Source organism: Eschrichtius robustus, chromosome 18 (assembly GCF_028021215.1).
Source record: "Eschrichtius robustus isolate mEscRob2 chromosome 18, mEscRob2.pri, whole genome shotgun sequence".
Taxonomy (NCBI): domain Eukaryota; kingdom Metazoa; phylum Chordata; class Mammalia; order Artiodactyla; family Eschrichtiidae; genus Eschrichtius; species Eschrichtius robustus.
This window is the reverse complement of record NC_090841.1, coordinates 50,326,206-50,352,865: the sequence shown is the minus strand read 5'-3', so window position 1 is coordinate 50,352,865 and position 26,660 is coordinate 50,326,206.

Sequence of the window (26,660 nt, the reverse complement as noted above, 5' to 3'; positions counted from 1 at the left end):
TCTGTGGTTTGAGGAGCATTCCATAAAGCACATGAGTATCTGAACAATATCACAGTTTCATCTGGAAGGAAGTAGGTAACAGTGGTTGTGGTTAGGCCATACTAGACTAATTTAGTGTGTTACTTGTCTTATTTTAATCATAAAGCCTGATCAGGCCTTTGAAATGTAAACTAGTAGAGATAGGGTAGAAGCAAGAACTAAGCAGGGTAGGATGCTGAGATAAACTACAGATTCAGCTACAGAGTTGGTCCCTAAACTGTAAATTTCTGTTTGTAAGAAAGGAACTGGGTTTTAGGTCTGATGGTCAATTGTTTCAAGTCAAGGTTTCAGTCACAAGTGATAACTGGATTACCAGGGTAGTAGGATAGCCTAGGAAAGTGTAAACAATGACGCAGTGGTCAAACAGGAAACCAGAGGTCATCTAAGTTATATTAGAACACAGGTGTTTAGGAGAGGTTGCTGATGGATTGCTTTAGTCTAATATGGAGCAGTTTGAAAACTGGATAGGTCTGAGTCTACAGACACGGGATCAGTGATGCTTGTTGGGAAAAAAAAGTCAGGGGCTCTCACTGAAAAGTCTGATCATCAGGATTATTTACTATCCTAAATATCAGAAATTCAGCAATGTACTTTTTAACACTAGAAGATTTGTCACTCAGAAACATTTTGTCTTTAATTTTCTTAGAACACTGATTAAATTCAGTAGCAGAATTATCAAAAACTAAATTTGTTTAGCAAATTAGAGTTTGATATTATTTAGAAAATAACGTAGGATCTTGATTAGGGCACTGACACTGGGATGGAAAACAGAATTGATAAATTGGTTGAGTTAAATCTTTATTAATGCTTGCATTAATTATAAAACTACCATGTGCCAGATTCTATTCTAGGTACCAATGGTACACGTCTCTATTCTTCGGAGAGCATACATTCAATTGAAAATTTACTAATTATATGTTAGGCTCTAATCTAACCTGAGGATGCAAAGATAAATAAGATATGTTCTCTAACTTCAAGCAGCTTAGTCTAGAAGGCAAAATAGGACACTACCTGCTGATAATTGAGTTCCAGGGAATAAGCAGAGACCCTGGCACATAGCGGATGCTCAAAACACTTTTTTGCGTAAATGAATATGTAAACAACTAACTACAATACTGCATGATAATGCTACACTAAAAGTGTGAAGGCAGTGTTAGAGAAGTGAAAACACTCAGAAGGTTACCATGCTCTCTGTGGAAATGCAGGGAAGGCAGGGACGGGAAAGCCTCAGAAGGGATGACATTTGAACTGACCTTGAAGATGAACAGGATTTTGCTAAGTAAAGAAGTGAAGAAATGATGGCACAGAAGTGTGAACTTCCGTTGGAGTATTGGGAAATGGTGAAGAATGTGCAGGTAACAGGAACCTACGGTGGATGAGTGGGGGATGGCCGCAGGTGATCTTGGAAATGGAGGGTGGAGTGATTTTGGGGAAGACTTGAATACTATACCCTATCAAAACTTTACACTTCATTTTGTAGGTAATGGAAAAACATCAGTTGCATTTAAGCGTATAAACTGCATAACCAGCTATGATTCGTAGAAAGGACACTGGTGGCATTGTGGAGGATGCTGGGAGACAACCATGAGCCAGGGATTAAGTCAATAGGCATCTGCAATAGTCCAAGTGAAAAATGCTGAGAGCCAGGGTTAGGGTACTGACCTTGGGACTGACAAGGCATTTTATGGGCATTGAGAGAGATCTTAGAAGCGGAATTAATGAGACTTGATGATTGATTGTGTATTCATGGTGATAAAGGAGGTGGGGAATCAATTTTTACTCTGTGGTTTTGGTTTGGGGAATTGAGTGGATAGTATTGTGTGGTTGGCTAATCAAGGGAGAGAGTTCTAGGGGAGAGGAGGGAGATAAGCACTCTCTCACTGGAAATACTGCGGCACAGGCAGGTCTCTAACATAGAAGATGAACATTACTAGGGCATTCATCACTTTGGCTAAATAAGTTTGCTTTTTTCTAAAATAAGTTTTTATTGAAGGATAAAAATTATAAGGGCTCAGAGTAATGAATTCTCACACATAACACACGTATATCAACACCCAGCTTACAGAAGAGAACATGAATAACACCTGCAAATTACTAAATATGACAGTCTGGCAATCAGCATGCTATCAGTCCTAAAACAAAAAGGTGACATTTTTACGAAAAAAAACAACAACAACAAAAACTACTTTGGGTCTGTTCCTCATCACATGAAAAGGCTAGATTTTTTTTCTTGATCTTTGAGAACTATGTTTAACCTGGTTTGACTTTAAATGTAGACTTTATGATACACAACCCGGGGGGCAACTCAAAGAAGCAAGTAGTTAACAACCAGAATAGCTGAATCCAAGAGATAAAACAAGAGGCCCACATGAGTATTGTAGAAAAGTCTACCATACATATCCAGGAGCTGAGGACAGAGAGAACAAATAGGGCTTTCAGATAAATTAAATAGTGCTTTTCAAATTGAAAGTCATTAGCACAGAAGCTCTGAATTATAGGCATTGATCTTCTGCTTCTTACTTGGGCAATAACTATAGCTAATATTTATTGACCTCTTACTATGTGCTGGAGACAGTTCTATGGTCTTTGGAGGTATTAAATAATTTAAACCTTACTATTATTATCATCAGATGAGGTGACTGAAGCAAAGAGCTGGCTGTGTAATTTGCCCCAAAGTCACAGCTAGGAAGTTGTGGAACTGGGCTTTGAACGTGGGAGCTTGGATGCAGAACCAGTGGTGAATGTTTCCACACTGATGCTGAACTCTGGAGTAAGCCATACGGGTGGAAAGCAGCCTCAACTCGTATAATTAGTGATGGGTAATAATGCTTCCAAGCAATTGTTAATTCTTATACCATAAGTGGCAAAAGTTCTGCAGGAATAATTTAATCAAGAGGCAGTATAATGGTATGTAAACACATGAAGAGTATTTAACCTCTATTTATTCATACATTTTATATTCATTTATTGAATACTTAGTATAAGTCAGACAGTGTGCTTGCTCAGACTTCTACCTTTTGAAGCCTTAGAAAAGCAAGCATATCAACAAATGATTACAGTGTGATAAAAGATCTTTGAATAGGGTTGACGGCAGCCTGGAACAGGTAGTGTTGCTTCCTGCCTGGGAGTTGAGCAGCTCTCTGTGGAGAAAACATTTGAATTGCCTCTTGAAGGATAAGCAGACATTTGCCAGGTAAGGTGGGGGAGATTTTCTTGGAGTATCAAAAGCACAGGGGTGAAAAAAGAACTGACTGGAGGGGCAAAAAAAAGGGCAGGAAAGGCAGGCAGAAAGCCAGGAGAAACAGGTTTTGTAAATCAGGCTACAGCTTGCTTTTACCTTGTTCAGTAGATATCAAGCTTTTGACCCTGACAGTAAGAAATTCTAAACAAAGTGTAATTAAACAGCTATTTAATTGTAATTAAAAGTTTCCCGAAACAAGTCTTCCCCGCTCGTATTGTCTTTCATTTTTTCCTCTTCCTTTATTCCCTTTCCTTTCCTTTTCTATCTTCTAGTCTTTTCTATACTTCATTGAAAAATCTAGTTTGAGATTCACTAAACTGTTTTATTGACCCAGCAAGAGATCACTGCTTGTAGTGACAAAGGATATTTGAAATGACCTCCCATACTTACGTTTTAGAAAAATCGCTCCTGAGAGTAAGGATTAGAGCAAGATGACCCTAGTGGCCAGACCTGAGGTCCAGAGCCAGGCAAAGAATTATTTTTTAAAAATCTAGGTAGGAAATGGTGAGTGTTTCGATTGAGAAATTAGAGAGAAAAATTGCCATTATAACAAGAGAAACAGTTTCAGAGATAGTTCAGATATGGGGTTTGAGAGAGAAGGAATCCAGAACAACACATGGGAGAGTTTATAATCTATAGACTTTATAAATTTATTTATTTATTTATGTATTTATTTTTGGCTGTGTTGGGTCTTCGTTTCTGTACGAGGGCTTTCTCCAGTTGCGGCGAGCCGGGGCCACTCTTCATCGCGGTGCGCGGGCCTCTTCACTATCGCGGCCTCCCCTGTTGCGGAGCACAGGCTCCAGACGCGCAGGCTCAGTAGTTGTGGCTCAGGGGCCCAGTCGCTCCACGGCATGTGGGATCTTCCCAGACCAGGGCTCGAACCCGTGTCTGCTGCATTAGCAGGCAGATTCTCAACCACTGCGCCACCAGGGAAGCCCCTATAGACTTTAATATTAACATTTGTGGACTTAATACATTCCTTTTTAGCATAAGAGAACTCCTTCCTGAAAAATATCAAAATGATCCACATCACACACACATTTTCTTATATCTAGGGTTCTGATTAAATGATCCCACTCAAGGAATGTTCTTTTCTCCTTTTCTGATACCATGACAGACTTTTAATTTTTCCTTGAGCACTTAAAAGAATTTCTTATCTAGTAGGTTATATACAGAATCCCACTAGGGAATCATTTGAAAAGAAGAAAATGTTTGACCCCTATAAAATTCTACATGGAAAGAAATATAAGAAAATAAGTCTCTGGCCTTAATGTACTCTAAAGTTGAAAAAATGTTCTGATGATTTTGGGAAGAAGTGGGCTAGCTCTTTAATGAGGTGGTATTAAAAAATATATTACTATTTTGAAGCAGTTACTGTTGTGGTAGTGTGATAAATCAGATGGGTTAATCCCCATAAAATCGGTTCGTACGGCACTGCTGTTCCTCACTTACTAGATTAGTGACTGCTCCGAGCCAACAGGGCAGCTCCTTTGGAGGACAAATAATAGAGTCCTTTCTTTCCGTTTTGTTTCATTCCCTTATCTCTTATGTCATTCCCTCATCTCTGACTGCCTTTTTAAAAAAAAATTGTGATAAAACTTACATAACATCATTTAAGCAGCTTTTGGCAGAAAAGAGCTCTCTGCAGGCGGCCTCTCTGTCTTGTCACTAACCTTAAAGCAAGCCCCCCCCCCCATGCTCTACTCATCGCCAGCCCTAGCACACGTTTCAAATCTTTTGATCACACAATACCTTGCCTAACTTGTTGATCTTTTCCGTAGATCAAAGAAGTGGAAATGAAGAATAGGTAATGAACAGATGACCAGATCTCTTCCTTAGCTTCCCTTTCAGCAATCTCTCGAACAAACTGTGTGAACGAGGTAGCATCTAAAGAAAAATCATCAGAAGTCCACAAGCCTGCACACAAGCCTGCACACAGTGGGGCACGACGACTGCTCTGACCCCCTAGCTCAACAATTAACTGAGATTAAGTCTTTTTTTCCCTTTAACAACTCTCATGGCCGAGCAGAATCTTCAGAGATGGTTTTTGGGAGGACACTGAGGGCACCATCTCCCCAGATTGCCAGCATTCTGATTAAAAGCAACTTTCCTTTCTACCAATATTTGTCTCTCTCTAAAGTATTGATCTTTGAGCGGAAAGCAGCCAGATGGACCTGATTCGGTAACAATCAAATTCACAATTTTAACTGTTTTAAAGTGTGCAATTTGGCATTTTCAGTATATTCACAGTGTTGTGTAACCGTCACCACTAATTCCAGAGTATTTTCATCATCATCCAAAGAAACCCCATACCTGCTAAGTGGTTATGCCATAGTCCCCATCTCCTTCAGCCTTAACAACCAGTAGTCTACTTTGCCTCTAAGGATTTGTCTATTTGGGATATTTCATATACATTGAATCATATGATGTGGAGACTTTTGGGTAGGCGTCTTTCACTTAGTGTAGTGTTTCCAAGGTTCACCCATGTTGCAGCGTAAATCAATACTTCATTCTTTTTTATGGCTGCATAATAATCCTATGGATAGGCCACATTTTATTTATCCCTTCATCCATTGATAGGCACTTGGGTTGTTTCTACTTTTTGACTGTTATGACTAATGCTGCTATGAACATTCCTGTGTAAATATTTGTGTGGACATGTGTTCTTAATTCTCTTGGGTGTACACCCAGGAGTGGAACTGCTGGGATCAAATGAAAATTCTATGTTTAACTCTTTGAGGAACCTCTAAACTCTTTTCCACATTGGCTGTACCATTTTACATTCTCATCAGCAGTGTATGAGGTTTTCCAATATCTCCATATCGTTGTCAACGCTTACCTATATATATTTTTTTTAAATTGAAAATAACATCTCATTGCCTTGTATAATTTATTCTTGTCAGCCCTATATTCACATTTCAGTCTCCTATACCTTCATCTCACTTTTTTCCATTTTCCGTCTTGCCAGCCCCTTGAGGTTATTTGTGTTAAGAACAAGTGTAACCATTCCTTTTATTGGTGGGGAAAAAATCATCATGGTCTTTTCCTATATTTTTTATATACCCATGGGGGGAAACGGTGTATTAGTTACCTATTGCTGCATAACAAGTTACCCCGTAACTTAGCAGTTTAAAACTACAAACATTTGTTATCTACGGCTTCTGTTGGTCCAGAATTCATAGGCAGCTTAATCCTCAAGCTCAGGGCGTCTCTCAAGAGTGCAATCCAGGTATAGGCCGGAGTTGCCATTTCCACTCAGGCTTCATGATGCAGGATGCTTCCAAGCTCACTCAGGTGGTTGTTAGCAGGATTCGGGTCCTCACCAGTTGTTGGATTGGTTGTTGCTAGAGGTTCCCTCTGTTCCTTCCCACATGGGCTTCTCCACAGGGCAGCTTCCAAGATGGCAGCTGGCTTCATCAGCGTGAGTGAAAGAAAGAGCAAGCAAGATGAGTACAGTCTCTTTGAATCTAATTTTGGAAGTAATATCTCATCACTTTTGTCCCATTCTATTTATTAGAAGGGAGTCACTTGGTTCAACCCACCTTCAAGTGGAGGGGGTTACACAAGAGCATGAATACCAGAAGGTAGGGATCACTGGGGGCCATTTCAGAGACTGCCTACCACAGTTTCTTTAGGGAAGGGGACAAAGATGTTGGGAATAAACATACTCCCTTATATTTTTACAAGTGTAGGTACTTTGACTTAATTTGACTTATATTTTTACAAATGTAGGTACTTTGACTTAAATATAAAAAACTTAAATTTTTATAAATGTAGGTACTTTGACTTAAATGTGCTTCTTTAAGATATCATTAGGATATTTCTTACAGAAAAAAATAGATTTTCAAGGCTTTTGATCACTTGACAAGGCAGAAAAATTTGGCAGAAACAGAGGAATCAACTTGGAATGAATCAGGAGCCCTGAGTGCTACTTTGAAGCCTAACATTAACAAAAATTCATGATCTGCTTGTACAAAGCCTATAAACTCTTTGTGTTTTAGTTTCATTTTCTGTAAAATCAAAGGGAACGTTCCATCAAGGGCTTTCAAGCTTTTTTTTTTTTTTTTTTTAAGCCGCGATGGGCCTGTTTTGCGGTGAGTGGGGGATACTCTTCATTGCGATGTGCGGGCTTCTCTTGTTGTGGAGCACAGGCTCTAGGCACGCGGGCTTCAGTAGTTGCGGCGCGTGGGCTCTAGGATGCGTGGGCTTCAATAGTTGTGGCTCGCTGGCTCTAGAGCGCAGGCTCAGTACCTGTGGCGCACGGGCTTAGTTGCTCCGCGGCGTGTGGGATCTTCCCGGACCAGGGATTGAACCCGTGTCAGGGGGATTCTTAACCACTGCACCACCAGGGGAGTCCCTCAAGCTTTTCTGTCTGCAACCCACAATACAAAATTCATTTTACTTAGGAACCAGCCTGGTATACACATAGGGAACCAGTTCACAGATAATTAGAACAAAAGTTTCTAGAAACAATATTTACTCTTACAAAATACAAAGCTCTGTGGTATTTTCCTTTCTGTTTTATTCTATTTCATTAAAATGCTTTATTCTATTTAAGAAAACATTATGAGTTGACCCAACTACATTTTTTATTACCTTCTAATGAATTCCAATCCTCAATTTGAAAGCATTATGATTTCTACAGCTACTTCCAAAACTGCAAGACTCATCTAGGGTTATTTGCTCGAAAGGTGAAGATGATGAAAAGGAGGAAAAGAGAAGGGTGTGTAATTCTCCTGCTCCTTAAGCACCAAACTGCCCTGTTAAAAATTTATTAGCAAGGATCTCTATGTGCTGCTATCACCAATATGTGTGTACATCATTTTGGTAAGGAGGTTACGGGCAGCTATTTCAAAAAGCTAATGACTGCATGGGACAAATAGCCCCTGGCTTTGCCTCAGGCTATCAATTCTCCAAAAAATTCTTAATTCCCCCAAATGACCTTTCTTTCCTAGTCTACAAGGTTCAAGGGGTTATTGATTCTGTCACATACGTGTTTGCTTTATTCGCTGTTGTATTATCATTTATTTGCTCATCCCTGTGGATTTGCTACAGTTGGTGTCATGTGCAATGCTAACTCGATGAGGAATTTCCACTAAAAAAGGAATTTTACCCAGATGGGGAAATTTTATCTTTACTGCTGTGGAACATCTATTAAGTGCTTGACAATGCACAAGGCGTGCATACATTGCTTCTAAAAATCATCACCAGAGTATATCTAATGGAAGAGCAGCATGAAATTTGTGGCAGCTGGCTGAAAATCAAATTTCTTTGAAGTTTTCTGTTTAACTTAGATATTCATGTGAATTTTGAACTCTATGATACGTGCTTGTTTTAATATATAAACACTGTTTTGCATTATTTAAGAATCCCATTATTTTAACTCCCCTTACTCCTCAATCTTAGAATAAAATTTATGTTCCAGGAGGCTGCACCATGATTTTTTCTGGCTCAGAGCAAAGTACTCTGAGGAATTTTGAGAAGCCTGAGACATGTTCTTTTCATGTAATCCTCATAATCACCCTATGAAATAGGTTTTATTGTCCTGATTTAGCAGGTGAGGAATAGCTTCAGAAATTTATATAATTGATAAATATTGGCTTTAGAACTTAAAACCGGGTTGGTCTCCACAGCCTTTGTTTGCCTTACGATGTCATAATGCCTTTAAATCCTTATGGGGACTTCCCTGGTGGTGCAGCGGTTAAGTCTCTGCGCTCCCAGTGCAGGGGGCCAGGGTTCAATCCCTGGTCCGGGAACTAGATCCCACATGCATGCTGCAACTAAGAAGCTGGAGAGCTGCAACTAAGGAGCCCACCTGCTGCAACTAAGACCTAACACAATCAAATAAATAAATAAATATTTAAAAAAATATTTTTGAGATGAGGAAGAACCCAGATAACTCTAAAGTATGCACTGCAAATATTTCAAGGGTTCTGTACATTTTCAGTGTAAGTATTTTGTATCCTGGAAGAGAAGATATGATAAGCGTGGAAATTAAAATACATGTTCCTTCAAGAAGGAATCGGTGCATCTGAAGGTCACTGTTTTATAAAGTAAGGTTCAGGAGAGGTCTAGAACAGTGGTCCCCAACCTTTTTGGTACCAGGGACTGGTTTCGTGGAAGACAGTTTTTCCACGGACGGGGGTGGGGGGGGGGATGGTTCAGGCGGTAATGCGAGCGATGGGGAGCAATGGGGAGCGGAAGATGAAACTTCGCTCACTGCCTGCCGCTCACCTCCTGCTGTGAGGCACAGTTCCTAACGGTTCCCAATCCCTGGGGGTTGGGGACCCCTGGTCTAGAAGACCATTATAAATGAAATATCTGTGTTCATAGGATATTAATCATGTTGTATAAACTGGATTGAACGACTGGTTTGTTGAGAAAAAAGAATTAGGTTCTGATGGCATTACAATCAGAGACTCTGGATTTCCACATTTCCTCTTTGCCAGTTATATTCACCCGAACTGAATTTTCTGAATTCCTCCTCTTCTGCTTGTTTCTGGAACCAGAAGGCATAGGAACTCTTTAAAAAGGGGAGAAAGAGTGAGAGAGACAGATCATTCCAAAAGAAACTCCGACTTTACCTACTCTTTCTGTGACTTGCAGCCCTCTCAGTGGTTTTAAGGGGGTAAAAGTTCACGGCTACATGAAGAAACAAAACTGGAAATTAAAGTGAGAGCAGAAAACAATTATTATTTGTCGTAATTTCCTTACATCCAAATAATCATTTCCGTATTTGTCCTAACGGTCATAAAAAACCAAGATACTTTATTTCCATAGAAAGGTTCCCTTCATAGCCCTTTCTAAACAAGTCCTCCAAAAGAGGAGGGTGCAGATATTTCATCTCATCCTTTCTTCCTCTGTTGTGTTCATTGCTTGACTTGTGTCTTCCTGATAGCAAGGCAGCTGCTGTAATGCCAGGCATCAGTTGAAACAGATTCAGCTGCTGTGTTCCTTTTTCATCTTTCTGTTGCCTAGACTGTGGACACGATGCCTGGCGATTTAACAGCCATTATACTATCATGAAGACAAAAGTGATACAGAAGACAGGGGGACAGGAAAAAACAAGGAGCCTGCTCCTTGATGACATCGTGGAGCCACCGTACCACCCCTGACTGCTAACCCAAGATTTCTTGTTAGGATGAGCCATTATTAGTCATATTTTCTGTCACTTACAGGTGATTACAGTCCTTAATTGGTACAACCTTAGTCTTCTAAGTGTCTTTCAAATGATGTTATCAAGACATAGAAAATGTTGTATCCTTTCTCATTTATGTCTGTTTTGAGTAGATGTTGTAATAATAAATATAGAGGTAAATGCTATGATTAGTTAGGTAGATATTGTATATCAAGCATAACTCTATCAATACCTTGTTTTTGAGTTAAAAACCACCCTTATGTGCCCTTCTGTCTAGAGACGCTATGGACTGAATGTTTGTGTCTCTTCAAAAGTCATATGTTAAAGCCTAATCCCCAGTGTGATGGTATTAGGAGGTGGAGACTTTGAGAAGTAATTAGATCATGAGGGGTGGAACCCTTAAGAATGAGATTAGTGCCCTTATAAGAAGGGACACATAAATGGTTTCTCTCTTGGCCATGTAAAGATACAGGGAGAAGGTAGTTGTCTACAAGCCAGGAAGCAGGCTCTCACCAGAAATGAGATCTTTTAGCACCTTGATCTTAGACTTTTTAGCTTCCAGAACTGTGAGAAAAAAATGTTTGTTGTTTAAGCCACCAGTCTGTGGTATTTTTGCTATAGCATCCCGAACTGACTAAGACAAGAGATAACTATTATACTGATTCAAAGTAACCATTCCCTTGTTTCATAGGTTTAGACCCTATGTATATATCTTTAAATTAGAGTTTAGTTTTGTTCTTTTGTTTTGAACTTCATAAATTAGAATATTTATTTTTCTGTGACTCGCACCTTTTCCTCAACATTGTTTGTGAGATTGATCCATGTGAACATATACAACATTCCACATAAATATAGTATTCAGCTGGAAGTTTTGCTGTATAATATTCCACGTAGCATGCAGCTTTCATTTATTTCCATTTCTATACAATGATTTCCTGTAGCATGTAGCAGTAGTTCATTTACTTATATTTCTATACAGTATTCCACATAGTGTGTAGCTGTAGTTCATTTTATTTACATTTCTATTCACTATTCCAGGTAGCATGTAACTGTAGTTCAGTTGTTTTCTTTGCTGTAGATTATTTCATGTGTGAGCTTTCAAAAAGTTTTTCTACTTTCAGTGGGCATCTTGTTTATTGCCAATTTAGAGCTATTATGAATAATACTGCTAAGAAGATTCTTTTATTTATCTCCCGGTGCTCGGTGTGTAAGGGTTACTCTGGGACATATACCTGGAACTGGAGTTGTTAAGTCACAGGGATACGTATTTGCAGTTTTACTAGAAAATGCCAAACTGTTTTCCCAAGTGGCTATTGTACTCTTCCACCCATTTCATCTGATAATTCACATTGTTTCACATTTTATTCTTTTACTCTTCCATATTTAAATTTGTTTTACAATGAGTGTGTATGCTATTTACTATCAGAAAAGGGTCTTTTTCCTACTAATTTTCCAAAAAGTCTATCCTGGCAAAGGGAATAAACATTATTATATTGTCCATTTAAGTATATATATATATATATATATATATATATATATACACACACACACACACATACACACACATATATATATATACAGAATGAGATTTTAATCCTTTGAAACTGATGTGATAGATCTTACTGACAGTTAACTATGACTTTAAAATATATTTATAGCTGTTGGGAAAACAAATGGAAAACAAATAACCTCCCCATTCCCAAGTTAAATGATCGCTTTGTGTACCTGATATGATGTTCACATGAAGTACAGAATATTTACCAGGAAGTCCCAGATAAATAAGTAAGACAAGGAGATAGATGTGAATTCCATTATCTGATTTGGGGATACTAAAGAAATTTACTTCCCATTTTTTTTCTGTAATAGAACTGCTATGTGGCAACTGCGGAGAGTTCTTGAATTGTAAGATAAATGACTGTGATTTTTATAGGGTGTTGGTATTTAAACAGAAGCATGAACTGTCACAGGCTTGAGAAAATAAAGGTCTTGTTCTCTCTGGAGATCACTGTCTCATTTTGGGAAATGATCTCTTTCTGAAATCTGCCCTGCGTTCCTGATGCTCTGGCTGTACTGCGAGAACAGTTAGGTCCTAGGAACCTTGACGGCAGCAAAAACAATTTGCATCAAACAGGCACAACACAAATAGGGAACAATATTTTGCCTGGGAAAATATCTCCTTACCTTGTGATCTAATTCACATAACAAATACATTGATTTAGATGTGCTTAATTATGATATGAAATAGAACTCTCCTTTAAATGTTCTCTTACTGCATTTGAAGTGCTTAAAACTTGTTTTACATACCTCTATCCTGTAGGCCAGTGGATTACATTTTTAAAATTACGTATCTTATCAGGTAAGTTTTTATACCAAACTCTCAATAAATATATACATATATATTTATACATTAGTTACTTATACTATTGAACTAATATTATTAAAAGTATAAAACATACATGAAATAGAAATTTCAGAAGATTGAAAAAAGCTGAAATAAATATTAATTAAAAGTTTTTTTTCCTTTAATACTATTAAATACTACTGTGCTAGTCACAAAAATTAGCCCAAACTGAAACAGTATAACTGAACATGCCTTAAAAAAAATCTGTTTTGCTCTTTATGATATAGTAACTTAAGGTCTGGTTCTAGGTGATGCTTATTTTGATACTAGATTTTCAGGCAATTACAGCTGAAAAAATTATTTCACAAATATACATAGATCTAAATGGGTCTGTTTAGCAAATAATTAAACATTTTTCAATCTCACCCCCAATTTTCCAAAGCATTTGTTGAAAATAGAGTGATTAACTATAAATTTTGCCTAATGTTAAACACAATAGATGCTACATTTTAATAGTATTAACTAGTAAATTCATGGTCTATTGAAAATCTTTATTTGAATGTTCTTAAAACAGATTAGAAAGGCCCATTTTCAAGTTTTTTCAGTTGTACAGATACGAAAGTTTTTAATTGACTTATTTATATCATTTTCAATGACAAAGATCCCCTAAAGTTGGAAATATTTTTAAACATCAATTTAAAATTCTCTTTTCATAGCATGAATTTTCTTAAAAAACAGATATTTTATGATGTTAAAAATATCATCCTCATTTTAAAAGTACAGGTTAGGTATGCTAACTTTTTTCAGGGTTGCATTTTTAGGGTAACATTGCTTATGACTATTTTTCATCAGATTTAAAGGTCGGCAAAGTTGACACACTTGTCTTTCGTAAAAGAAAAATACCCAACTCATCCTTTAAATGACAGCTCTTTTAAGTGCTTTGCTGTGAGATAGTCAGTGAATCTCTGGATGCTCCAAAAGATTTATACGTATTCACTCCCCATGCCATTAAATATTATAAGTATTCCTCCATATTTTAAAAACTCTCTTTTGGTGATACAAAGCTGGGGCCACAACCTAAAGCAAGGGCCCCACTATCGCCCAGTTTCAAGGTTTACTATTCATATTTTATACAGGTGATTGGAGTTATGCAATAGGAGCCCTAATTGACATCCTGTAGCAGTTTATTAATTTTACTTTCTTCAATCCTTTGCTGTAATAGCTTGCCTGTAAATGATGCAATGAATGAATTTCACAACGAGGCTGTCTCTGAGTTCTTAATGCAGATTCCCTTCTCTGTCCAGTCACAGGCATCTACCTTTAGTGGCTCACAAAAAAGGAGTTCATTGTACATTTCATTACTGAAACAGCACATAGCAAATACCATAAGCTGAGATGTATCATAATCCATAGTTTCATCCAGAAGAACAAGTCTCCCACAGTGTGTGATTTGTGACTTGTTTCCTCCAGTCTTTGGCAATATTTTCTCTCTCTCAGCAATATTTGCTGGAAAAGAAAAAGGCTTTCGATTGTTTCTGTTGTTTTCAGTGCATCATTGCAGTCCATTTTTACTACCGCAAGGAGAGTTTCCTCATTGGAACATGACACTTGGTCTTCACAGTGAAAACCTTAAGAGACTGCCAAACACTTGCCATAAGGTTTAATAGAGAAATTTGATAAAATGCTGCACTGCATATGACATGACTTAGAACATGACGATTTTAAAGGATGTTTATGTCTTGGTTGTTCATTTGCTGTATGTTGCTAATGTGACAGCTTCATATGATCACTAATATCTTAAGGCACAGAATGCACTTAGATTGAGATTAATTTATTATCAAATATATATATATATATATATATATATATATATACACACATACATACACATACACATACATATTCCAAGTACTCTTCTTGATCATTTTTGAATTATCAGATGGTAATTGCTTCTAAGGTATAATGAAGATCTTGTATAAGGAGTGTGAGATGTCTTCTCTACCGTTTAAATATTTGCTTGAGCTTGGATGAGTAATATTAGCTGCAATCTGTAGTTTCTTTGCAAGAATCTTTTAAAGACATCTGTCCATACTGTGTGAGTTATCTTCCTTTGGTTTCCTTAATACTAAATGATGTAATTATGAATCCACTTAACTGAGCCCAAGCAAACTGAGCCCTGCGATTAGATGCAATACAATCAAAGAGAAGAGATGCTGAAAATATTACCACCCTCTAGGTCTAAAAAATCTCTTCCTTTTCTTTGTTCTGTCCTTAATGATTATATATCTTTAGTACCTTATTCACTTTCAGTAGGAAATGGGAGTTACTCATTTACCTGGTCAGTAAATTGTTTTCAGAATCTTGAAGGTGTAATACTACTCTTCTAGTAAGTTTTTAACTTAAGCATTTCCTTCCAAAGAATTTAAAGATACAGCCCTTCTAATCTTAGAATTTTATGATTGATCATACGTCCATTTCTCTATTTTTTTAAGATATTCTTCCTGATTTTATAGTTAATACCTATCAATTTAAAGACACAGCCCTTCTAATCTTAGAATTTTATGATTGATCATATGTCTATTTCTCTATTTTTTTAAAGATATTCTTCCTGATTATATAGTTAATACCTATCATTATAGAAAAATTGAAGTCTAAAGAAGTGTAAAGAAGGAAACTTAAAAGGCCCATAAATCTGACCACATGGAGAGAAACTCTATGGTGATTTTTGTGAATAAACTCCTAGATATGAAGCTATGCACATACATATGTGTCAACAGATATCCACATAGATATATTTGTAATATCTATTTATATTTAGAAACATATTAAAATGAGAACCATACTGCACTTATTGTTTCATAGCTGTTTCTTAAAGCATTGTACACATCTAGTAATAAGATTTTCTATAGGTTATTCTTCTCCCTATAAGTCTGTCCCCACATATAATTTTTAAGCAACTGTCTTCAGTCTTGCTATTTTGTATGAGTGCAAATCAAGTCACTAGATTTCACAAGAATCTAGCTTCATTTTGTGGCCAGGCCATCATTTACAGAAAGGCATGCAGAGGGCATGCCATGACAAATTAACTATGGATTCTTTTTCATCAAAACACAAGAGAAACATTCTTTTGACCTTTATACATTCTTACGATATGGGAATATCTATTCATGATTATGAAAGGTCTTATAACTCAGTAAAATATTTTTAATATGGATACCTTGAGAGAAATTGGGTCGATGTTTTAGGGGACTGAGGCTATGGTTCCCTTCTCAGCAAACTGAGAAAGGTTTTAGAGTTATTTTCTAAAGTCATTGCATAAAAAGTCTTAGAATGACATGAGACAAAGCTCTACATGCCTTAGTAAATAACAAGAACAAGTAGCAATCAGAAGGGAAAGTATTTACTGACACGTGTAATGACAAGAAATGAACTAATTGTAATAGTGCGGGCTCAGTTATATTGATCTATAGATTCATGTCAGGCTGTCCCAGAGATTTGATTTTTAGATTGAAAAAGTTACCTCCATTATACATGTAAAATATATCTCTATTTCCAAACCCAACTCACTTTGTAAAAGGAGTAGAGACAAATGGTCGGATGAAGAGCAGTCTTTCTATGGAAACTGAGTTAAATGAGGGTAGAATTAGGAAACGGCAGTTGAAGGAGAATCTTCTTTCTAGGACTAAAGAACTTGATTTTTTTAATAATCACTTACCATATAAAAGTATGTTTTTTCTACGTGCAAAACGGAAGGTCTAATATTTTCCAATTGCAAACATAAACAGGCACTAAAAATTTAAGTAATGACTTTAAAGTATCATGTAAATACAGAGTGCTAATTAATTGCTAATGGTATGCTTTATGTTTTGAATATGTACTTCTCGATGGAATGGCATGAAACAACTATATTCTTTTCCAGTATGATAATTTAGAACAGAAACAAGAAGAATAACATTCCTCGTTTAACTTGTTGGAGAATTTGAACTAGACTAGGTTTGCATTACTTTATAGTATTAATCAGAATGCCAAGAAACCTATAGCAACTTGGGGAAACCCAATTCTTCCCAATTTGGGTGACCTTTCCTTCAATCATAAACTGGTCACTTAAAACCCTCTGTCGTTGAATGGTTAGCTAACAATGAGGCACTGATGGCAAAGTGTCATAAAACTGTTACTTGAAGTATTTGTATCCAAGGTCGAAAGCCCTACTCACATAAAATATATTAAAACAGTCAATGACCATTTATAGCAGTAACTGCCTTTGCATTGCCAGAAAACTAGAAAAATGAAGACGTTTGAACATGATTACAATGTGGAATTTGATGAGATGATGGAAGAGGGAGAAATATCTTTTAAATCCTCCCATAGGAAAATTTTAAGTAAAACATAGCTCTTCTGCTTCCCCTTTCATCTCTTTTTATTTTTTTCTCTTTAGCTTTACCCTTTTCTTTAAAATTTTTTTTTTTAATTTGGTAAATTTGATATATTATAATTTTTAAATTTAAGTTGTACAACGTTATATTGATACGTTTATATATCGTAGTTGCCACTTTATTAAAGCAGACTGAGGACTGCCATCCCTACCTTCTGCCCCACGAAAAGTTCAGGACCAGAGTGAGGGTCCCTAATGAAATCCCTCCACCTGGAAGAGCCTCCACTGAGAGCGGCATCTCTAACGCATTTCCCCTGAATCTCTCTCTATAACAGCAGTAAGCTTTTCATAGCAATAAGACATATTCCATATTGAATTAAGAAGGACTGTTCTGACAAAGTCACGTGCTTTTTCCTCTCTGTTAAATACTTTACATGAGCAATTATCTCACAAAAATAAGTCAAACATTACCCATGTTTGTGGGGTCCGCACGCTTGAAAATACATATGTGACAAAGATGGAGAACATTTCACTTACTAGGTTCCTTGGCAGTTGACTGACTTGTGCCAGGTGGAAGAATAAGTAGAAGCAAATGGTTACCACACTGTATTCTTGAGGGGTGGTCACTGCTAACTCTAGTTTTCATGCAAGTTTGGCGCAATGCTTAATTGCTTGTGACGATCTTGGAAAGACTGAGCACGAGGTCTGGAAAGATTATAAAAATATGCCTCTTGTTGATAGCAAAAGCAGGGATATCTGGGTCAAGAGACGTGTTACATTTGGAAATGGGGTTCAATAGGGTAAATGATGTAAAACCCACCTACTTCTTTTCAGTTTAATCTTAGGGAACTCTCTGCATTGCTCCCTCCTACTTTTGATGTCAGTTGATAATTTCTGGGGTTTCTGGAGAACTTTGAAGCCTGGTGTATTGGTGGGTAAGGAGAAGCCAAGTATCACAGATATAAGACAAGTGAGTCAGGGCTGGGGGGGGTGAATGAACTTGGGACCTGCAGCAGTAGGAGAAAACTTCTGGTTTCTTTTTCTGGACCCTTACAGATCATTCTATTTCTTTTCAGTTTCTCCATCTGCTGACATTTTGGAAACCAAAGCCAAGAGCAATATATCACATAAGCAGCTCCAGGCATAAGGCTGTTTCAAACCAAAATTGATTTTTAAAAAATCTTTAATCAAGTAGAAATGGCATGTTGTGAATACTTCCGGGGAGTAAATTTACCACTGCTTTAAGATTACCCCTTCCTAGGTAGTTTGGTTTCATTTTGATTCTTGGTCAAAACAAAACAGCCCTGCATGTAATTTATAACCAAAATGAAGAGAACAGAGCAGACATTCATTGTAAGTTCTTTTATTAAAACTCTTAATGTTTGGGTCCAGATCTGTAATCAGATCTTACATGTGGAGTTTGCCATTGCATTGAGGAGGAGAAAGTAAAAGCTTTGAAAAACAAATGAAGCAAGAAGAAGGGAAAAGTAAGATGCCATTATTTTCCCTCCGTAAAAAAGCTGTAGTATGATGGAACTGATTTTGGATGAAAACTAAGAGGAAAAGCTCCTTGGGTTAGTCCACGTTTGTCCTCTTGAGTTCTTCAGCTTCCCCATCATGCAGAGGTGAATGTTTCCCCTAGATTGGGCTGCTCTCTCGCTGTCACCAGCAGTGACCTCTCTGTAGGCCATTTCCTAGCAGTTAATGACCGGCTAGTTTAAGGGGCCTGGGCTTTGCCTCGGGCTCTTAACTAGCATCTCATTAACTGGCAGGAAATGTGTTTCCTTTCTGTTGCTTACTTTTATATATTCTTAATAGAACAGAAGGTGCCTTGACTGTGGTAGACTACAGTTATACCTTCAGCGTCTCATTTGTAAATAACCCTGTTATGAGTAATAGGAGGTGATCCAGCTGGTTGTAAAAAGACACACATTTAATGGGCAACTCCTGGTGGACTAATAGATTTGCTTGAAAAAAAATCACACCTGCAGGACACATTGCTCCTGTTTTTTGTTCCAAACATAATGAGACTGCGTTCAAGCAGGGATGCACTGAATCTCTCTGGGAGTTATAAACCTTGAAATATACAAGAGAAAAAATTTAAAAAACAGATCTAGCTCATTTGTCTCCCTAGAGACTAACATGATACTATCTGAGCATTCTTCTTGCCTAAGGTTCAGTAATTTCCAGGAACAAGGTAGAGGCACTTTTCTATACAATGTAATGCCGCTTTAACATTTTACACCCGGACCATACAACTTTTGAATATACTCTGGAAGTGTGGCCACTGTTGCCTTCATTGGCCATTCCCACGCTGCCTTTTTCTGACACTGGAATTGTATATCTAATACACCAGTGCATGGCATTTACTTCGTCAACATTTGATTCCTGCTTAACTTGGTGGCCTGTTGTTTCATGCTGATTTACTGTAGTTGAACAGACATTTCTGGGGCACCCACCACAGTTCCAGGTTTATTCCAGAAACATCTAATACCCACTGGAACCAAGTACAATGTCAACCTTACCATGTTATCCCCTGAACGTAGCTTGGTGCCTGGCTTTGGCTCCTGTAGCTGAGGTTACGCACTCTGCTATCAGAATGACAGCATCTCTAGCTCAGTGACTTGAGCAAGTTGCTGAACCTTTGTGTGCTTCAGTTTCCTCATCTGTAAATTTTGGAAATTTCACAATTATTTAAATGTCTGACTTAACCAAGTCATAGTAGGTGCCAAAGGCAGACCTGGCCTTCTGACACTTGATGCCAGGGTTTCTCAACCTCAGCACAGTGACATCCTCGGCCAGATAATTCTTGCTTGTGGAGGGCTGTCCTGTGCATTGCGGCAGTATCCTCGTCCTCTGCCCACTAGATTCCAGGAGCACCCTCCCCCCAAGTTGTGGCAAACAAAAGTGTTTCCAGGTATTACTGGATGTCTAGAAAGGAAAATCACCTTGAGAGCTCCTATTTTATTTGGTACTCATTTAAATACACCACAGCTGTATGTTCTTGTATTAGTTTGCGAAGGCTGCTGTAACACAGTGCCACAGACTGGGTGGCTTAAACAACAGCATTTTGTTGTCTCACGGTTCTAGGGTCTAGAAGTCCAAAGTCAAGGTGTCGGCAGGGTTGGTTCCTTCTGAGGGTTGGGGGAAAGATTTGTTCCCGGCCTTCCTCCTTAGCTTATAGATGGCCTTCTTCTCTGCATGTCTTTTCACGTTGTCTTCACTCTATATGTACCTCTGTGTCCAAATTTCCCCTATTTATGAGGACACCAATCAGGTTAGAGCCATCCTGAGGATCTCATTTTAATTTTACCACCTCTGTAAAGATCCTATATTCAAATAAGATCACTTTATTTGAAGTGACTGGGGGTTAGGACTTTAACATGGGAACTGGTTTGCGGGGGGGGGGACACTATTCAAGCCACAGTAGTTCTCAGAAAGTGTATTTAAAAACATTCTCAAGTCATTTACTTACCAACAGTAACCCGTAACCCTCATCTCTTTCCAAAGAGATACTATGTGGCTAGGATAAGTGGGTATTATACTTGACACACAAATAACTCAGTGGTACATTTGAATGGATGCACAAAGCAAACGACTTCTTAAAATGTAGTAAGACTGAAACAACTAAAAGTCTATATAAATAATATAAAGCAAGTATATATGAGGGTAGTTAAGTTGATAAGCAGGGAGGATAATTATGCTAAAAGTTTCAGGTTAGAAGAAGCTATAATTACCTTTAAAGGAGACTATAGATTTGCCAATGTGTAGAGTAGTGCTAAAAGGTAGAACCACAATTCTATTTCTAATTCACTCAGCCATTTTGAAATGAAAGGTAATGGATAAAGCATATCACAGGGGCATGCATTCTACAATTTTTAGTAGACCTTAAAGAGCTCTTATACTTGAGTGGAAGTCAGTGATATGAAAGCTTCCCTGGAGTTTTATATCATGGAAAAGATTGGAGTTAAGCCAAAGAACATCCTGCCAAGACGGGGTGTGTGTTCAATGTGAAGCACAGAACCAAAAAAAGGGGTGGGATAGATATTGAAACAGGTCTAATCAGTGCTTACATGCAGCAAAAAGTGGATTTCATGACCCTCTAGAGATCCTTGAAAATCAACTTAGATTCTACAGAGGTGGTGGCCATATCACATCAGTACACAGTTTTATACTGTGGCTTTACACTGTTTATATGAGTGTGTTGCCTCACTGATTTATAAAAACGTGCCAAGATTATGACACTGGGGGAATATCACACATACTACTCAACTTTGATTTAGACCTGCGTTAATGGCCTCTTCAAGAAAATATGCTGAATGGTATGGGACTTGGGGGAGTCTTTGTCTTGTTCTTTTTAAGGTTGTTTCTATTGGTTCACCTAATTGTCATTCAAGGATAAAATCTTTTACTCCTGGTTCCACCTTCACCCTTTTGCCAAAAATGTTTTTATATCTTTAAAGTGTTATTTAATTGTAAAGGCTTAGAATGACAAGTATAAGCAACACCTTTCAGCACCATAGAGCTATAACTTAAATCTACCTCAACTGTGCCCAAATATTTTTAAAATGAAAATCTTTTATACGGCATCAAATATAAAGCAGCATTCAAATTCCTCCATGTTTCATACTTGTTTTTAATAATATGCTGGTGCACAATTATCCTTCCATGGAGTTTCTGGGTCTTTCCCAAGTCTAACCTTGTCTGATCCCTTTGTGTACTTTTGAGATGTCACTGTTTCCTCTATGAGGTTGACCAGGGTTACCTACATAAGGAATACTGTAGTGTACAAATGGTAGTAAACTTCCTCTAGAGCACCATCTTCATTTTTCCATGATTGATCTCTGTATCTGTGTGGTTTACCATTTGCTTGCTTGAAACACTGATAAACCTACCTGATTTCCTACTCTTGGCTCTGTCTCCTGGAAGCTAGTCTTACCTCTTCCTCTCCAGCAAGGAATTTCTTTGGAAGCATAGAGCAAGGAAGAACTTTGGTTCAGCCTGGAGTCTATGACATTTGTGTCCTGACCTTCTGATCCAAGTTCCTATTAGGCCCTGCCTGTCATAAAATTTGGGCAGTCCTGGCCAGACACCATAAATGACTTATCTGTTCCTTCCTAAGAAACAAAAAGGCTCATAAAAACAGAACATTGCATCATCATCTATATATATTAATGTGAAATTGAAAGTTATTACAAAAAAGATATTTAGCTTCATCAAGAGTTATTCAGTAATTTTAAGTTAAACATCTGTCTTAGTCAGTTTGGGCTGCTATAACAAAAATACCATAGACTGGATGGCTTAAAGAGCAAACATCTATTTCTCACAGTTCTGGAGACTGGAAGTCTGAGATCAAGGTGCTGACAAGGTCAGGTTCTTGATATATCTTCACATGGCAGAGAAAGGGCACTGGTCTCTTCCTCTTCTTATAAGGACACTAATTCCATCATAGGGGCTCCATCCTCATGACCTTATCTAAACCTCATTACCTCCCAAAGACCCCAACTTCAAATACCATTACACTGGGGATTAGGGCTTTAACATATGTACTTTGTGGGGACAGAAACATCAGTCCACAGCAAAAATCTTGAAAGTTGCATTGTACCCTCAGTTTACTGGCCATGACAGTGCTCAGTGAGACACATTTCCAGTTTGATGGATTGCCTGTCTATCCTTTGCTCCTCTAGAGTCCTAAACATGAGAGAGAAACTGGCTTTCTAAAGGTCTAATCTAATCCAGCCTTGTTTCGTTTGGCCAGAAAACTTGAGGGAAAACATTAATTTTCAGTGTTTGGAAAATAAGAGATCTCTCATATAGATCCAAATACTAATCTTCTTTTGAAAAATTAGTAAGGAGTAAAAGTTAATTACAAATTAATTGGTAGCAATGCTAGGCTGTTACCCTCTCACGCCAGTTGCCCAAGCCCTTTATGGACTTGCTTTCCATGGCTTGTCACAGGTCCACTTTTACTCATTTATTTTTCCTTCCTGGGTGACATGGCATGAAGTTCCCCAACAGAGGGAATACTTCTTGGTAAAAGTTACCACCTGGATTTAATTATAATTGCACTTTTTCATGTCCAAAGATATTAAATAAGTATATTTTAATGTTTTCTTATGTTTCCTGTAATTAAACCATCTCTTAATATTAAATTGATCCTACGTCTTTCCTTTCTGATCTCCTATCACTGAACCTTTTAGTATGCTTTTCTAGTTGTAAAATTCCAGTGTAATATTATTGGCCATTTCTTACATTTTTAAAAAAGTTCCTTATCTTGTAATGAAATGGAAATATCAAATTTCTTTCTACCCTTTCTTAGGCAAATACAAAGATCTAGTCTGTTTCAAGATAGTCATTCATATACCTTCAGAATTTCAGATTCAGAACTTTAAGGCATTGGACATTTCTAGGTTTGTACTTATAATTGTAGCCCATAATCCATACCTTTATGCCAAGGGAAAATTTTATTTCCATTTAAATTATGATCTCAAATATTGCAAGATAAACTCTTTACCTATAATACATGTATACTAATAATAAACAAATAGCATTGAAGTACCAGGGTAGAAAAAAGATTGGTCTTTGGTAAAGAATAATTGGAAATATGAAAAGGAGTATAGTGTCTGATCCCCCAGCTGCTCCTGCTGAATTTGATTTAACACTGGAAAAGCATAGGCAAAACACATTTTAACCAGCCTGGCCTAACCCACATTGATTAATAATGAAATAAATGTTACCTAATATATTTTGATCAAGTCATTTTCAGAGGAAAATATGCCACATTCAGTAGCCATAATCAGATTTTCTCTTTTCCTAAGGAACCCTTTGAAACTGAAGTCTTCAGAAGTGATGGCAGTGGGGCAGAGGGGCGTGGTCCCAACCGAGAGATGGCGCCCTCCTGGCCCACTCTTCCAGGAGTGCAGAGGAGCTGGGTAATTGGCACACCACCATGCACTCCCGATGTTGTTGCCACCACTGCTAGCTTCCCCAAACAAATCATTTTATTTCCACTGCTCACTGTAACAAACTAGAATTTCAAACAACAGTTATCAGGACCCCCCTTTCATCCCTGAGGCTTTTCTGGGGCAAAGAGGCAGTGCTTCCCACCATGACTGAGGTCTCTGCTCTGATGTCCCCGTTGCTGGGTGAAACTCTGCTTTGAAATAACTGCAGAGAGAGGAGCAAGAGGTGTTAGTGCTGGAAATGTAAGAAGTTGGAGTCTTTTTCTCTCCCTGTGGAATACCTGCAAACTTGTGGAAAAGAGAACAGTGGTGGTTTCCTGCGTGTGTGTGTGTGTGTGTGTACTTCACTTCCAGTAGAAATACTTGTCAGATGTTGCCTTAAATGTGGCCCTGGAAACACATCCATCCAGGATGGATGACAGTGAAACAAAGAAATAGGAGCTTTCCTTTTACATAAATCATTGTGTTAATTGGGGATCAGGTGGTGTGTTTCCGGAAGTAAGCAAAAGGAAAATAGTATTTATAGAAGCTGTCCATGTACAACGTGCACACTGTAGCTTTGACCTGGTGTGAAAAGAGCAGACAGCCTATTTGAATTAATACTAGAAAATTAAGTGCTTCTTGGGCTAGCAGCTTGTCAAATCTGATGACTTCAGTGTAAAATACAAAGAAAAGTAGACTTTCTTTACTGATGAGCTTCCCCCACCTCATCCTACCCCACCCCGAACAGTCTTCCAACTCTACTGCAAACCTATTTAAGGCTCTGGAATGTCCTTCTTGCCGTTAATGTATTTCCTGAATTCAATCCTAATATATATATAACAGTTGTTGCTATATAGTTTTTGTTAATTGGAATAAATAGCAATCAAGCTTGTTAAACTTTATCTTAATACCTACATTTAACTCAGTGTTATTTCTATATGGAGCTGGCCCAGTACTTAGATTGCTTAGTTGTCCCAGAGCCTGGGATGAATGCTTTGGCCTCAGTAATTATTGTCTACACTGTCTGAATTTGTTATATAATTACTTGATATTCTGCTTCATCTTGACTGTTTAGACTTGGCCTTTGGGCACTTGGCATTTCGCTCACGGGAAGGAATTTACAAACGCATTCCTCGGCTGATAAATGTAATAGCACACGATGGTGTGAATCCTAATTAGAGAATCACACATCTCTAGTACATTAGGGTCAAGAGCTTTTGAGTATCAGAGTAGTGTGTTTATCTCATTAGTATATGCAGCTTTGGAATTGATTATTGCAATAATAACAGTTGGTTTTTTAAAAATTAGGGTAATTAAAATCTGTAGTGTTTCCTTTTTATGTTGGGTAAGCGTTAGTTGTGTGTGTGTGTGTTTTTTTTTTTTTTCTTTTAACTGTAAGTTGGTTTAAAATCAGTCTTCAGGGTTTTGGTTTTCTAAAATCTGTGGCTCTTTGTAAATAGGCAGTTTTGTAGGAAAGGCCAGAATGCTTAACGCAGATGTGACATAGTAGGAAGAGAGAAGTCAAGGCCTATGTTAAGTGGGAAGTAAGCTCTGATATAAACAGCTCTTTACCTCTGAGGATTGTCTTGAAAATGTCTTTCTTTTTCCTTAAGTGTGCTTATACTGCCCTTGATTTCTCTATCAACACTTTTTCCCCTGAGATCTATAAGATTAAGGCAGGAAATTATCTGACGAAAATGATTTTTATATGGATTTACCTTGTGGTAGAGAGATACATCTGTCTCTATGTCTCTCTCTCTACTTATCATCTATCAACAGGTATTTGATAAACATTTACTACATTCAATGATATGCTGGATACTATGGAGGAAAACAAAGGTTTTCTAGACAGCATTTCTTAGATTCACTAGTTTACAATCTGATGGTGGAAGATCTGGGACTATCTGGAGGTGGGTGAGGGGTGTGGATAATAAATGCATCCAGGTGACTTGTTAAAATAACTTCGAGCAACAAAATAAATAATGACAGTATTATTCTGATCCTAAGAATAAGTATCTGAGACACTGTACTCATATCAATAAATTATTGAATAAATAGGAGAGAGGGACAAATTCTCCTTATAGAAGAATTCCAAATAATGTATGTAAACAATACTTTTCCAGGAGGTGGAGCCTAATTCCTCTCCCTTTGAATGTGGGCTGGACTTAGTGACTAGCTTCCAAAGAATAGAGTATGGACAGGGAAAAATGGTGACTTTACAGTAGGGAAAGCTGGAAGACCCCATCTTAACCAAGGGATCGAGGTTTACATCACCAGTAATACGTCATGTTGATATGGACTCCTGGTATCTTATGATGAGAAGGTGTCTTAGCTTGGGCTGCTATAACAAATTATCATAGACTCAGTGGCTTAAAAAACAAACTTTTATTTTTCACAGTTCTGGAGGCTGGGCAGTTCAAGGTCAAGGTGACAACAGGTTTGGTGTTTGGTGAGGGTCCTCTTTTTGGTTTGCAGATGGTGGTCTTCTTGAGGTGTCCTCACATGGCCGAGAGAGAGATTATCTCTCTCATGTCTCTTCTTTAAAACTTTATTTTTTTAGAGCAGTTTTAGATTCACAGCAA